At 38.7% G+C, this 14,442-nt stretch overlaps 1 protein-coding gene and 1 pseudogene across 2 annotated transcripts in view; one reads left to right on the top strand and one right to left on the bottom strand.

Moving 5' to 3' along the window:
* The window catches only part of TMCC1 (transmembrane and coiled-coil domain family 1), a 256,192-nt gene that overhangs the window by 152,058 nt on the left and 89,692 nt on the right, over window positions 1-14,442 (bottom strand). The gene's annotated exons all lie outside the window — the stretch shown is intronic.
* LOC105517922 lies at window positions 1,755-2,556 on the top strand (annotated as a pseudogene). Its single transcript, XR_001002744.1, has one exon. The product of XR_001002744.1 is annotated as a transmembrane protein 208 pseudogene (transcript).

The following is a 14,442-nucleotide window of genomic DNA, read 5'->3' as shown; positions in this document are numbered from 1 at the left end:
GAACAGCTCAGAGTGAATCAATGCAGGTAAAGAGGTATGAAAAATAACCATAAGAGCAGTTCCAAAGATAAAAATATTCCCATCTTTGACACTCTTCCTGTTTGGGTCTGTTTCCAGACAACCACTGTGAGGATAACGTTTCATTTAATGAAACTTTCCAGTCTATGTGCTCCTCTTGGAACTGTTCATTACTTCTGAATGAATTTTGTACTAATTAGGGCAGAACTCATTCATATATATATATATATATGTACACACACACATATTTTTTTCCCGTTCTAGTGTCTCTCAATTTCCTGTGAGCAAAATTACATCACATGCTACATTTAAAAAGCCTTTGTTGGAATGAACCTACTATGTGCAGTCACTATGTTAGGCAGTTCACATTTACTATCCTATTGATTTCTCAAAACAACCCTATAAAATTTGTATTACAACAGTCCTCCCTTACCTACAGTTTGTTCCCACAGTCAACTGCAATCCAAAAATATTTAAATGGAAAGTTTCAGAAATAAACCATTCAGAAGTTTTAAATTGCATGCCGTTCTGAGTAGCATGACAAAACCTCATGCCATCCTACCTGGGATGTGAATTATCCCTTTGTCCAGCATATCCAGCCCTGGCTCCTACCTGCTAATCACTGAGTAGGTGATTTGGTCATCAGATCGACTATTGCAGTATGGTAGTGTTGCATTCAAATAACCCTTATTTTACTTAATAATGGTCACAAAGTACAAGAGGAGTGGTGCTGGCCTATTGTTGTAATTGTTCTATTTTACTGTTACTGTTAACATCTTACTATGCCTAATTTCTGAGTTAAACTTTATCACAGATATATGTGTATAGGAAAAAACACACTACAGTCGTAACCCATATGACATTTCAGTTAACGACGAGCCACATATATGACAGTGGTCTCATAAGATTATAATACTGCATTTTATTGTACCTTTTCTATGTTTAGATACACTAATACATACCATTGTATTAAAACTGCCTAAAGTATTTAGTACAGTAACACGCTATATAGGTTTGCAGCCTAGGAGCAACAGGCTATACCATATAGCCAAGGTGTGTAGGAGGTTATACTATCTAGGTTTATTTAAGGACACTCTATGATGTTCTCACAATGATGAAATCACCTAACAACGCATTTCTCAGAAGGTATCCCATTGTTAAATGACATGTGACTGTATACATAGACAGGGTTCAGTACTATCTTCAGTTTCAGGCATCCACTGAGGTCATGGAACATATCTCCTGTAGATAAGGGGAGACTACTGTAGTATCCCAACTCTTCAAATAAGTAGTAATTTCTCTCTCTAAAACCTCAATATGGCCAGGTTCAGTGGCTCATACCTGTAATCCCAATGCTTTGGGAGGCTAAGGCAGGAGGATCACTTGACACCAGGAGTTCAAGACCAGCCTGGGCAACAAAGCTAGACCCTGTCTCTACAAAAAATAAGAATAAAAAAATTAGCTAGGTTTGGTAACATGTGCTACCTAACTACTACTCAGGAGTCCTAACTACTTGGGAGACTGAGGTGGCAGGATTGCCTGAGTCCAGGAATTTGATGCTGTAGTGAGGCATGATGCTCCAGCCTGGGCAAGAGAGTGAGACCCTATCTCTAAAAATAAAAAATAAATAAAACATCAATATTATTATGAGGAAATCATGTAGTGTTTGTAATTTTTTTCTTCAGGTAAGAAACACAAAAATGAATTTGAAAAGACAGGTTTTGAGAATCTGACCACTTTGGTCTGCGCCAGAAGTACATGTGCTGCCGATGTGGTGCTCAGTGATTGCGGTTTCGGTCGCTCTACCTTGTTCCCCGGGCTGGGTATTTGTCTCGCACCATGGCGCCCAAGGGCAAAGTGGGCACGAGAGGGAAGAAGCAGATATTTGAAGAGAACAAAGAGACCCTGAAGTTCTACCTGAGGATCATACTGGGGGCCAATGCCATCTACTGTCTTGTGATGTTGGTCTTCTTTTACTCATCTGCCTCATTTTGGGCCTGGTTGGCCCTGGGCTTTAGTCTGGCAGTGTATGGGGCCAGCTACCACTCTATGAGCTCAATGGCACGGGCAGCATTCTCTGAGGATGGGGCCCTGACAGATGGTGGCATGGACCTCAACATGGAGCAGGGCATGGCAGAGCACCTTAAGGATGTGATCCTACTAACAGCCATTGTGCAGGTGCTCAGCTGCTTCTCTCTCTATGTCTGGTCCTTCTGGCTTCTGGCTCCAGGCCGGGCCCTTTACCTCCTGTGGGTGAATGTCCTGGGCCCCTGGTTCACTGCGGACAGTGGCACCCCAGCACCAGAGCACAATGAGAAACGGCAGCGCCGATAGGAGCGGCGGCAGATGAAGCGGTTATAGCCATTGACATTGTGGCCACAGGCCGCTGGCCCTGGTTGACTCTGTCAAGGTGCACGGCCCCCCATGCCTGGAGCAATGAGGGTCTAGTCCAGGGGCCAAAAGCAGTCTGAGGTATTGGGTATACTTATACTCTATAGGGTCGTTGAATAAATGGCTTAGAATGTGAAAAAAAAAAAAGACAGGTTTCTATGCAATGATTATTCTCAACTAAGCTCATGTCATACACTACCCGTATCCAATTATCACCAAATAGGATCTAAAATTTTACCTAAAAAATAACACACATATTTCATAGTATCTCGGGAAGAGCAGAGAAGATGCATCACATTCAAACAAATAACAGGCTGCCAAGTCTCCAAAAAAAAAAATTACCTAACCAAAATGTATATATAAAACGTTCAGGCTAGGCATGTGTGCTTATGCCTGTAATAATTACCCTGCACTTTGGGAGGCCAAGGCAGGCAAATTGCTTGAGCTCAGGAATTCGAGACTAGCCTGGGCAACATGGTGAAAACACCGTCTCTACAAAAAACACACAAAAAATTAGCTGGGCATGGTGGCACAGGCCTGTCGTCCCAGCTACTTGGGAGGCTAGAGTGGGAGGATCACTTGAGTCTGGGAGGCGGAAGCTACAGTGAGCCAAGATCATGCCACTGCACTCCAGCCTGGGCGACAGAGACACCCTGTCTCAAAACAAAACAAACAAACAAACAAACTTTTTACTCTTAAAAACCTGAAGCAGAAAGAAGGTTGAACTTTTTGTAAACTTCCAAAGCTAAAAAGCTTTTAGATGAACAACTATAACCAAAAGTAAAGACTCCTTCATACCTAAGGTTCAGAGAACACAATATAACCTAATATTTAAGCTAACTCATTAAAATTTAATTCCAAATGGAAAGTAGGTTGACAGAGCACCTGAGTTGTGTGCCTTTTTGTTTTTTTCTTGCTTTTTTTTTGAGATGAAGTCTCGCTCTTGTCCCCCGGGCTGGAGTAGAATGGTACGGTCTCAGCTCAATGCCTCCCAGGTTCAGGCAATTCTCCTGCCTCAGCCTCCCAAGTAGCTGGGATTACAGGCACCTGCCACCATGCCCGGCTAATTTTTGTATTTTTAGTAGACACGGGGTTTCACCATGTTGGCCAGGGTGGTCTCGAACTCCTGATCTCAGGTGATCCGCCCGCTCGGCCTCCCAAAGTGCTGGGATTACAGGCATGAGCCACCGTGCCCAGCCGCCTTTTCGGTTTTGGAATGGTGAGAGTACCAGTACCTCCATTTTTCTCATACAGATGATGAAACAGTACTCTGAAATCATCTCCTAGGAATGTAGGAAGGATTCATGAAATACTGATGCGGAAATAATGAAGTGCCTTACAGAAAGACATACTGTCTTAAACACACAGTGTTTCTGATTGATATAAGCAACTAGAATCCCAAATCATTGCTAAAAGATTCTTTCTATCCAAAAAAAGGAAAAAAAAAAAAAAAAGGAAAGGAGACAGGGGTGTGAAACAAGTGGTAAGTGAAACTTAATTTCCCTTACTAACAAGGCAACCTGCTTTCAGCCTAAAGAAGTGTTCAGAATGATTTTTATTAATGAAATGGAAACATAAATAGTAACAAAATTCAGTCATTTCTCCTTTCTAAATTGCAGATTTATTAACTATTTTCCTACAAACTGCCCAAATGGGAATAGCTCATTAACAAATAACAAAGTAATAGTCTCTCAGAAATTATTATTCTTTTAGTTACTGTCTACATTTAAAGCAAGGAGAGAAGAAATCTATTTTTAAAATGTTTAGTCAACAATGCTGCCAGTTTTAGGGTTTTCTGTGGCATCTTAGGCCCCTTAAATGAGATTGCTTTGGCAATCCCACAATAAAGAACAATACAGATAGCATATTTTATTATATCCACTTGAAGAACAGATTTAAGTAATTTATGTAGTTATTTACAAAAGCCCATGCAACTGTCAATATAAATAACCATGAAAGTAGAGGAATTTGTTAAGTAGTAAGAAGTTAAAAGATGTTGGTGATCAAAAATTTGAGTACCATATACAATTCCTTAACTTGTAAGGGTTGATTTAAAGGGCAGCTAACATTGCCAAATAAGGTCTTTATTTGGATGACTTGGACATGGCTCTTTGAAACATGCTAAATTAAGCCTGATTCCTTCTATATTAGCAATGTTTTGGGCTCCACCTTTCTTTCTCCTAAAAAAATTCATATCATGCATTACCTGCAGTAAATGCATGAAAGGAGGAAAGGACAGTAAGAAGAGAGGAGCAGAAAGTAGTTTCAAGAGGCTATTTGGCCCAGTTCCTTGTATCTAACTAACCGATCATACAAGGTTGTTGCCTATTCTGTAATGGTATTTTTCAGAGATGGCATTTCCATATGCTCCTCTATCCTCTCTTAGCTAAGTTACAATCAAGATGCTAATTTTCCTAACGTCCTTACTTTAAAAACATTTTCTGGGTCTGGGCACGGTGGCTCACGCCTGTAGTCCCAGCACTTTGGAAGGCCGAGGTGGGCGGATCATGAGATCAGGAGATTGAGACCATCCTGGCTAACACGGTGAAACCTCGTCTCTACTAAAAATACAAAAATAATTAGCCAGGCATGGTGGCAGGCGCCTGTAGCCCCAGCTGCTCAGGAGGCTGAGGCAGGAGAATGGTGTGAACCCAGGAGGCGGAGCTTACAGTGAGCCGAGATCATGCCACTGCACTCCAGCCTGAGCAACAGAGCGAGACTCTGTCTCAGAAACATTTTCTATTAGATTCCCTGTGAAGATATCTTGAAATTTCATACCTATAAATTTATTTTGTGTATATGTGTATATATGTACATAAACACATTCACTGTTATATATATATACACACTCACAGCCATAAACATATAAAGATATAAAACATCTATGTCCATATCAAGATATAGAATATTTGCTGCCCCAGAAGGTTCCTAATGTCTTCATTGCTGTTTCCCCAACAGGTAACTGTAACTGACTTCTATCATAAATTAACTTTGCTTGTTCTCATATTTCATATAAAGGAATCTTGTGTGTGGTTTCTTTTGCTCATCATGTCTTTGCAATCTATCCACCATGTAGTTGTGTGTAACAGTTCTTTATTATTACTTTATAGTATATGCCAGTGTATGAATAATGCCACAATTTATCCATTCTACTTTTGGATCTATGCTATATCTATTTTTTCTCTATTGTAAATCAGGTATAAAATTACCACAGATTGTTTTGGAGCTCATATATGCATATTTTTCTTGGGTACATATAGCCTAGAAAAGGAAATCCTAAAGGACAGAGTAAGATTTACGTTTTAGCAGGTATTATTAAATGGTTTTCACTGTGGGTGTACTAATTTAAACTCTTACAATAACGTATGGAAGTTCCAGTTGCTCTACATCCTTGCCAACTCTTGATTTTTTTTTTAATTGGATCCATTCTGGTAGAAGTGTCATGGCATCTCATTGTGGTCTTGTAAATCTTTCTAGTAAGTTACTTAGAACTTTAATTTTTAATCTTTAGACAAAGCTATTTTTAAAATCTCTTGAAGTTCCTTCTGTCGCTTTTCTCATTTTCTATTTATCCCTCCATCTGAGTATTCATATAACACCACTGTCCTTGACAATTTAACATTGTTCTCCAAGTAGTCATATTTTGCTATTTAACCTTTCAGCATGGTTCTCTAAATATACAACCATTCATTCCATTAGTATTTATTATGTGCCTACTAAGCATCAGACAACACGATTATTTTTCACTATGTTGCAAAGAACACGTAGCAAATTATATAAATGAAATCAAATCCTTAAAACAGTTACAAGGTATTTCATGTGCTGATACGTTTTCCCTCTCCACACATCTCAACTACTTTGTGTTTTATTTTATTTTATTTTTTTTGAGACGGAGTCTCACTCTGTTGCCCAGGGCTGGAGTGCAGTGGTGCAATCTCGGCTCACTGCAAGCTCCACCTCCCAGGTTCAGCCATTCTCCTGCCTCAGCCTCCCAAGCAGCTGGGACTACAGGTGCCCGCCACCACGCCCGGCTGATTTTTTGTATTTTTTCTAGTAGACACAGGGTTTTACCGTGTTAGCCAGGATGGTCTCAATCTCCTGATCTTGTGATCTGCCTGCCACGGCCTCCCAAAGTGCTAGGATTACAGGCGCGAGCCATCACACCTGGCCTAGTTCGGTTTTTTTAATCCAACCAGTATCATACTGCCCATATTATCTATGACCTCCCTTTTTAAAAAATTCAACAATTTACTCAGAAATTTTTGTCAGTATATATATCCTACATTATTTTAACTGCCACACAGTACTCTACAGTATAAACAGAACAATTTACTTAGCCATTCTCTTGATGACCATTTAGGTTACTTCCACATTTCTGCCAGTACACGCCTGTTTTTTTGTTTTGTTTTGTTTTTCTTTTCCTGAGACGAAGTCTTGCCCTGTCACCCAGGCTGGAATGCAGTGGCACAATCTCAGGTCACTGCAACCTCTGCCTCCCAGGTGAAAGCAATTCTGCTTCAGCCTCCCGAGTAGCTGGGATTACAGGCACGTACCACACCTGGCTAATTTTTGTATTTTGTTGGCCAGGCTGGTCTCAAACTCCTGACCTTGTGATCCACCCACCTTGGCCTCCCAAAGTGCTGGGATTACAGGCGTGAACCAACGCACTCGGCCCATGCCTGTTTTTGCATTTGTGAGTTGTTCTCCAGGGTAGATGCTAACATATGATCCTACACTCAAGATTTGGCCCAAATTCATTTTCTCTAGAAGCAAGATCAGTCCACTTCATGTCTTTTCTACGTCTTAACTCACAGCAGTTTCTGGACAATTAATCATATATAGTGACAGTTCTTGTACATTTGTATGTTCTATATGGCTTCCGTACCAAATAGTGTTAGTGTTTCCAGCATCAGAGCTTTCAAGTTAAAAACTAGCACTTTGAAGGACTGCATCTTATACTTTATGTATCTCAACTGTACACTGCCTTACGTAGAACAGACATTTAATAAATATTTGTGAATGTCAGGAAAACCTTAAGACAATATACAGTCTTGTCTTGGGATTAATATGTAACTATTCTATTACCTTATTTCTACACTCCAACATAAGATTGCATAAACTCTCAAGTTGGGTTATCAATGCTTTGAATTTTTCTGTTTGTAGACATGGGCCTCACAAAGGACAAAACCAAATGTCTTACTCAAGTCCAAAATATTACACCTATGATTCCCTTTTATTTACATACTGTACAAAAAGAAATAAATTATCTGGCAACATTTATACTTCAAAAAGTGATACTTGAGAGTATACTATCATCAAGATAGTGAACTAGGAAACACAGGCCTTCTTTCCCCCAGAGATATTGAGTTTAAAACAATATGTAAACTACAATACCACTGTAAGAACTATAGAGACCACTGTAGTCCCAGCTACTTGGAAGGCTGAGGTAGGAGGATCGCTTGACCCCAGAAATTTGAGGTTATGGTGAGCTATGATAGCGCCACTGCACTCCAGCCTGGGTGACAAAGTGAAACCCCATCTCTTAAAAAACAAAACTATAGGGACCAGCTGTGAAGCAATAGCACTTAGGCCATTGTAACCAAGACAGTATTCCTGTGAAAGGAGGAGGAAAACTTGTGGCGTGTTGCACACCTGTTTGTGCCCATCTCTCCCTACATGGCATAGCATAGAGCAACCACGAGGAATCTCTAATAAGATTCAGGACACACTATTCCAATTTATGCCACCTTGACATTTGAGAAAACTGTACAAAGAGGAAAGTCTCTCTAATCTTCTATTTTAGTTCATTTTGTGTTGCTATAACAGAATACCCAAGACTGGGTAATTTAAAAAGAAATTTATTCACAGTTCTGGAGATTGGGAAATCCAAGGTTGATGGGCTCACCACTGATGAGCGACTTCTTGCTGCAACATCCCATGGCAAAAGACATAAGGGCAAGACAGCATGCACAAGCGTGAGAGAAAGGGGGCTGAATTCTTTTACCAGGAACCCACTCCCATGGTAATGTCATTAATCCATTCACGAGGGCAGAGTCCTCATGACATAATCATGTCTTAAAGGTCCTACCTCTCAACACACAAAATGAAATATTATTCACCCTTAAAAAGAAAGGATATCCTATTACATGCAACGACATGAATGAACCTTGAGGACATTATGCTAAATGAAATAAGCCAATCACAAAAAGACAAATACCTTATTATTCCATTTATATGAGGTATCTAAAGTAGTGAAACTCAAAGAAATGAAAGCAGAACAGAGAGTGAGGGGAGGGCAGAAGGAAAGGAAGAGTTACTATTTAATGGGTTTAGAGTTTTAGACTTGAAAGATGAAAAAGTTTTGGAAATCTGTTTCACAATAATATGAATACACTTAACACTACAGCACTGTATACTTCAATATGGTTCAGAGGGTACATTTGTTATGTGTTTTTACTACAATAAAAAAAGCAATACTAACTGCATTTCTAGTTTCATGTATTCCCTTTGATTCGGCACTTTTAATTTTGTTTCCTTAAACCTCACTTTCCTTTTCTTGCATTTAGGCATGGAATTCAACAGATGACTTTTTCCAGAAAAGTTTTGACATCTCAATACAAGGCTTTAAAGATCCAGAAAACACACAGACACAAAAGGCTTACTGCTAAGAATCCTTTTAAATGAACAAATATCTACTCTTTTGATTTCTTTTTAATACCTTATTACTCATAATCACACAATGTTAAAAAATAATTATTTTAAAACATAATCAATTTCTTAGTCCTCGTCTAAATTCCATCTGTCACACTCAGCATCTTAAAAAGGACAATAATGACATTAAAATAATTAGAACACTAAATGAAATAATTGTCTAAGGTTTTGTTCTCTCAAGTGGTATTCCATGCAATTGTTTGCAATGCCCAGAGTACGTTGAACATGAACATTACCTTCGTCAGAGAAACAAACAACTCTTCTCTTATAGACTACAAAAACATCTGTAGCAGTGAAAAACGAGAACACTGGTCAAAATAAAAGCCCCAAAGACCACATGAATGGTTAGCAAACCAAGCAACAAGAGAAAGTTGTTTAGAATTGTTAAGTCTTCCTATTAAGAGGGCCATTTTAGCCTTATAAAATGTCATTCTTTATCTTTGGTAATACTTCTTGCCGTAAAGTCTAACTCACCTGATGGAAAATATAATACCATGCAAATACTAACCAAAAGAAAGATGATATAACATAGTTACATTTTTTGTGCTATTCTTTGAGTGGTTACCCTGCAAATTACATCATACATTCTTAACTTACAGTCTACCTTAGCCAAATCCAAATAATACAAGGCCTTTAAAACAATTTACCTCCATTAGGCCTCCCCGACCCCTTTTGGCTATTGTTGTTGCATATTTTATTTTTACAATGTTTTAAACCCCAGGACAGTTTTATTATCATTTTGAAGTTCAACTACTAACCTAAGGAAACACATATGAAAATTATACACACAGTAAACAAAATTAAGTAATACTATTTTGACTAAATTGAAATTTGGTGAAACCCTATACAGGTCCATAGTGGTCAGCCAGGTATTTGGAGAGTATGTGGTAGTATTCAAATTTGTGGGCACTGTGTATCTAATTGCCACATCAAGGAATTTATAGCCTTCAGCCTCAGTGGCATAGAGCTTATAGCACACCACAGGAACCCTAATGCAGCTCTAGGACCTACTAGTTGTATTCAATGGGGACCTCAACTCTCCCCCTTACTTGATATGAAAAATCCCCATTTTTTCTCATCCTTTTCTCCTACCGGAATGTTTCCAAGAATGCTACAGAATGAATTCCTATATTGGACAGAAGAATCTTTTAACTAAGCTGTTATGGTACTTCATTATAGTGCATCATATAAAATCACCACTTTCGTGAGCCAAAACTGCTTATATATTGGCAATTTCACATGGTTCAAAGTAATATTTAAATATAGGACATACTAAAAACCAGGCTGGAGTTATATACCTTAATCCAGGTTTCCTTCACCACATTAAAATTAAGAAGACTAAGCCTTAATATCGAAAGTCACTTTCTTTTTTTTTTTTTTTTTTTTGAGACAGGGTGTTGCTCTGTCACCCAGCTTGGAGTACAGTGATACAATCTCAGTTCACTGCAGCCTCAACCTCCTCGGCTCAGGCAACCCTCCCACTTCAGCCTCCCAAGTAGCTGAGATTGTGGGCACAGGCCACCATGCCTGCCTATTTTTTTGTATTTTTGTAGAGACAGGGTTTTGCCATGTTGCCCAGGCTGGTCTCAAACTCCTGGGCTGAAACAATCTGCCCGCCTTGGCCTCCCAAAAGTGCTGGGATTACAGGTGTGAGCCATTGCACCTGGTCACATTTAAAAGATTATTCTGTCTATGGCACTATAGGCCAATGAAAAGAAAATGACACGTTTTGTTATTGAGTAAACAGAATTTGAGACAGAAAGTAACTACCAAAGTGATTTTGCTATATAATTGTTTTTTGTTTTGTTTTGTTTTTGTTTTTGTTTTGAAGAAACAGGGTCTTACTCTGTGGCCCAGGCTGGAGTGCAGTGGTGAGATCATAGCTCACTACAGTCTTAAACTCCTGTGCTCAAGCAGTTCTCATCCCAGCCTCCCAAATGGCTGGGACTACAGGGTGCCACCACACCCAGCTATTATTTTTATTGTTTTTTTGTAGAGACGGAGCTTCGCTATGTGGCCTAGTCTGGTCTCAAACTCCTAACTTCAAGCAATCCTCGCGTCTCAGTCTCCCAAAGTATTGGGATTACAGGAGTGGGCCACCCAGTCCAGCCAGAAATATGCTTTTCATTGTTATAATTAGAAATAAATGGATTCTAGTCTTTGTCGTCTCTACTTCAAAATAGTAGTTCCCTATATTTCAAAAGGCTGTGTATGTGCTGAAGAAAATGAGTAACCTGGATTAAAATCAGTAGAAGTGAAATTCCTAGTGATTTATTTAGGGACAAAGAAGAGTTTAGTGGGCAAGCCTGTATCAAAGTCCCTTAAAGTTCTATTCTAATACAAGTTTGGGGAGCATGGATTAAACGTGGAGGGTTGAACAGACTTATCTTGGCTCTCTACTAAAATTGAATAATAAAAGGCATAAACCTACACAGGCAAAGAGAATTGGAGAGGAAGCAGCAATAGATAAAAGATCCCAATAAAATTATAACAGGTGAAAAACAGATCATCATTCTGAGGACAGACAGACTAAGCCAACAGACGAGAATTTCAGTCCTCTTCCACCTCATCTTATACAACACAGGCACCCAGACTAATTACCAGCACCATCATGCACCCAGTTCCAAAGGCAAAGGTTTGAACAATTTCTCAGGGAAAACTGAAGAAAAGACCTATAGATACTGATAACTGAAGGGCCCTGCAATAAACTAGTCTCTGTCCTCACAGAGTTTCCCATACCATTTTAATGCCTCTCTCAAATAGGAAAAGGAAGCCATGGTTGACCAGACACTTGAGAAAAGTCTTTAACATAAAAGACAGAAACTAAAACACCTAGTGGGGAAGAAACTCAGAAGAGACGGACACATTACAAGAAGCAAAAGAAAATATCCTCAGAGACAAAAGAAAACAAATATATAAAACGAGAAAAGGATGCTACAAAAAAGAAGCATTCACAGACAAGAAAAAGCAGCACTCAGGAAATTAAAAACATAATACCAGAAATAAAATATTTAGGGAAAGGATTGGAAAATAAACTTTAAGGAAATCTACCAGAAATTAGAACAAAAGACAGAGAGAAAATAAGAAAGAATAAGGGGGGGAAAAAAACACTAAAAGTAAGTCAGGAGAGTTAACCGCTAAGAAAAAGATATATATAGGTGGAGGAGGAAATTAAATAAATAATACGAATACAGCTATATGTGATAACATGGATCAATCTTAGAAACCTATTTTTGCCTAAAAAGCAAGCCCTAAAAGACTATATAAGCTATGGTATCATTTTACAAAGCCCCCAAGCAGGCAAGACTAAACAATAGTTGTTTAGTGTCAACAAACATTTGTAGTAATTCTTCTTTCAGAAGTCCAGGTACTGAAATATATAATTTAGGACAGGAGAACTGTAAAGAGTTACAAAAGCATGGCAATGGTAATGTTCCCATTCTTATGTTGTGTGGCTGGTTCACAGGTAGTGTACTACTGTGTGTCACAGCTTATATGTTTATTTATATGAATAAAATATTACACAATAAAATTTAAAATACAGTATATAAAAATAATGAAAGACGTTTTTAAAAACCAATGTTTCCAGATCCAGTCTTTGAGTTTTCCAGATCGAAAGGACTCATAAACTTTTCAGATTGAAAGACTCCTAAGGCTGGGTACTTCTGAGTCTTCTGAGTACTTCTGAGTCCTATGTCTTGGGCTGCCAAGCACACCAAGGCCCATCATTGTACAACTTCAGGACAACAGAGAAAAAGAGAAGAGTTTTTTTGAAATTCTAGAGAGAAAAACAAGTGATATCCCGAGGGTCAAGAATCAGAATGGCATCAGATTTTTTGTCAATACTAGAAGTTAAATGCTAAAAATACAAGAATTACATGGGCAATTTATTTCCAACCTAAAACTCAGTACTCAGTCAAACTACCATTAAAGTATAAAGGTAAAATAAATTTTGGAATGGGCATAATTTCTGAAAAATTATCTTCCATGCACCCTCATTCTATAAGGCTCCTAGAGAGTACGTTTCAAGAAAAGAAAGGAATAAACCAAAAAGAGGATATGAAATCAAGGAACCAAAGAATCTTATTTATTAATAGATTAAGGAGTCCCAGAACAAAAGATGTGCAACACTCTTAGAGAGTATTCAATTCAGAGTAGAGGAAAAGTGAGAGCTTCCAGAAGTGTATCTCCAAGAAAAGTTGAAACTGAGAAGATTAAATGCTGTTTTGAAAATATTGAGAGATTTTGGGAGGATCGCTTGAAACTGGGGTCGGGGGTGAGGGATCAAGGGTAGGGGGTCAAGGCTGTAGTGAGCTGCGATTGTGCTACAGCATTCCAGCCTGAGTGACAGAGCAAGACCCTGTCTAACAATATATATATATAAATAAGGCTGGGCATGGCGGCTCACGCCTGTAATCCCAGCACTTTGGGAGGCCAATGCAGGCAGATCACCTGAGGTCAGGAGTTTGAGACCAGCATGGCCAACATGGTGAAACCTTGTCTGCACTAAAAATGCAAAACTGAATGGGTATGGTGGTGTGCACCTGTAATCCCAGCTACTCGGGAGGCTGAGGCAGGAGAACAGCTTGAATCCAGGAGGTGGAGGTTGCAACGAGCCATCCAGCCTGTGCAACACAGCGAGACTCCATCTCAAAAAATAATAATGATAATAATAAAATTTTAAAAAAAGAAAGAAAATAATGAAAGATTTACAGTTCTTTCAGAATTTGGAGAGAACCCAATGACAGTTATAAACAACAAAAATTAAAGCAATTAACTCCAGAGACAGCAAAAAAGTGTATGAAAAGGGAAGTGTAATCATATTATACTACAAAGCTCAAGTTGTAAATATATTTACATTGGCATAATGTAAACAGCAAATTGAAATATAACTAAAATTTTAGTAAGATATGGATAGGAATAAGATAATAAGAAAGCTAAATGATCACTTTCATTAAAGGAAGTGAAGATATCCAAAACAGAAAAAAAAATGAGTGGCATAAGCATGTTATTTAGAAAATATTTAGATAAATTCCAGAATAAAAAATTAAAAGATCAAAAAGTTAAAAGAAATTTAAAAATGCTGGAAACAAAACAACAAAAAAAAACTTGTTCCTGAGAGCTTAAAAAACCTGGAAGATTAGGCCAGGCGTGGTAGGTCACACCTGTAATCCCAGCACTTTGGGAGGCTGAGGCGGGCGGATCACGAGGTCAGGAGATCCTGACCTGGCTAACCATCCTGGCTAACACAGTGAAACCCTGTCTCTACTAAAAATACAAAAAATTAGCTGGGCATGGTGGCGGGCGCCTGTAGTCCCAGCT

Source organism: Colobus angolensis, unplaced genomic scaffold (assembly GCF_000951035.1).
Source record: "Colobus angolensis palliatus isolate OR3802 unplaced genomic scaffold, Cang.pa_1.0 Scaffold31, whole genome shotgun sequence".
Taxonomy (NCBI): Eukaryota; Metazoa; Chordata; class Mammalia; order Primates; family Cercopithecidae; genus Colobus; species Colobus angolensis.
The sequence above is the reverse complement of the archived record's forward strand: the minus strand, read 5'-3'. Positions and strand labels throughout refer to the sequence as shown.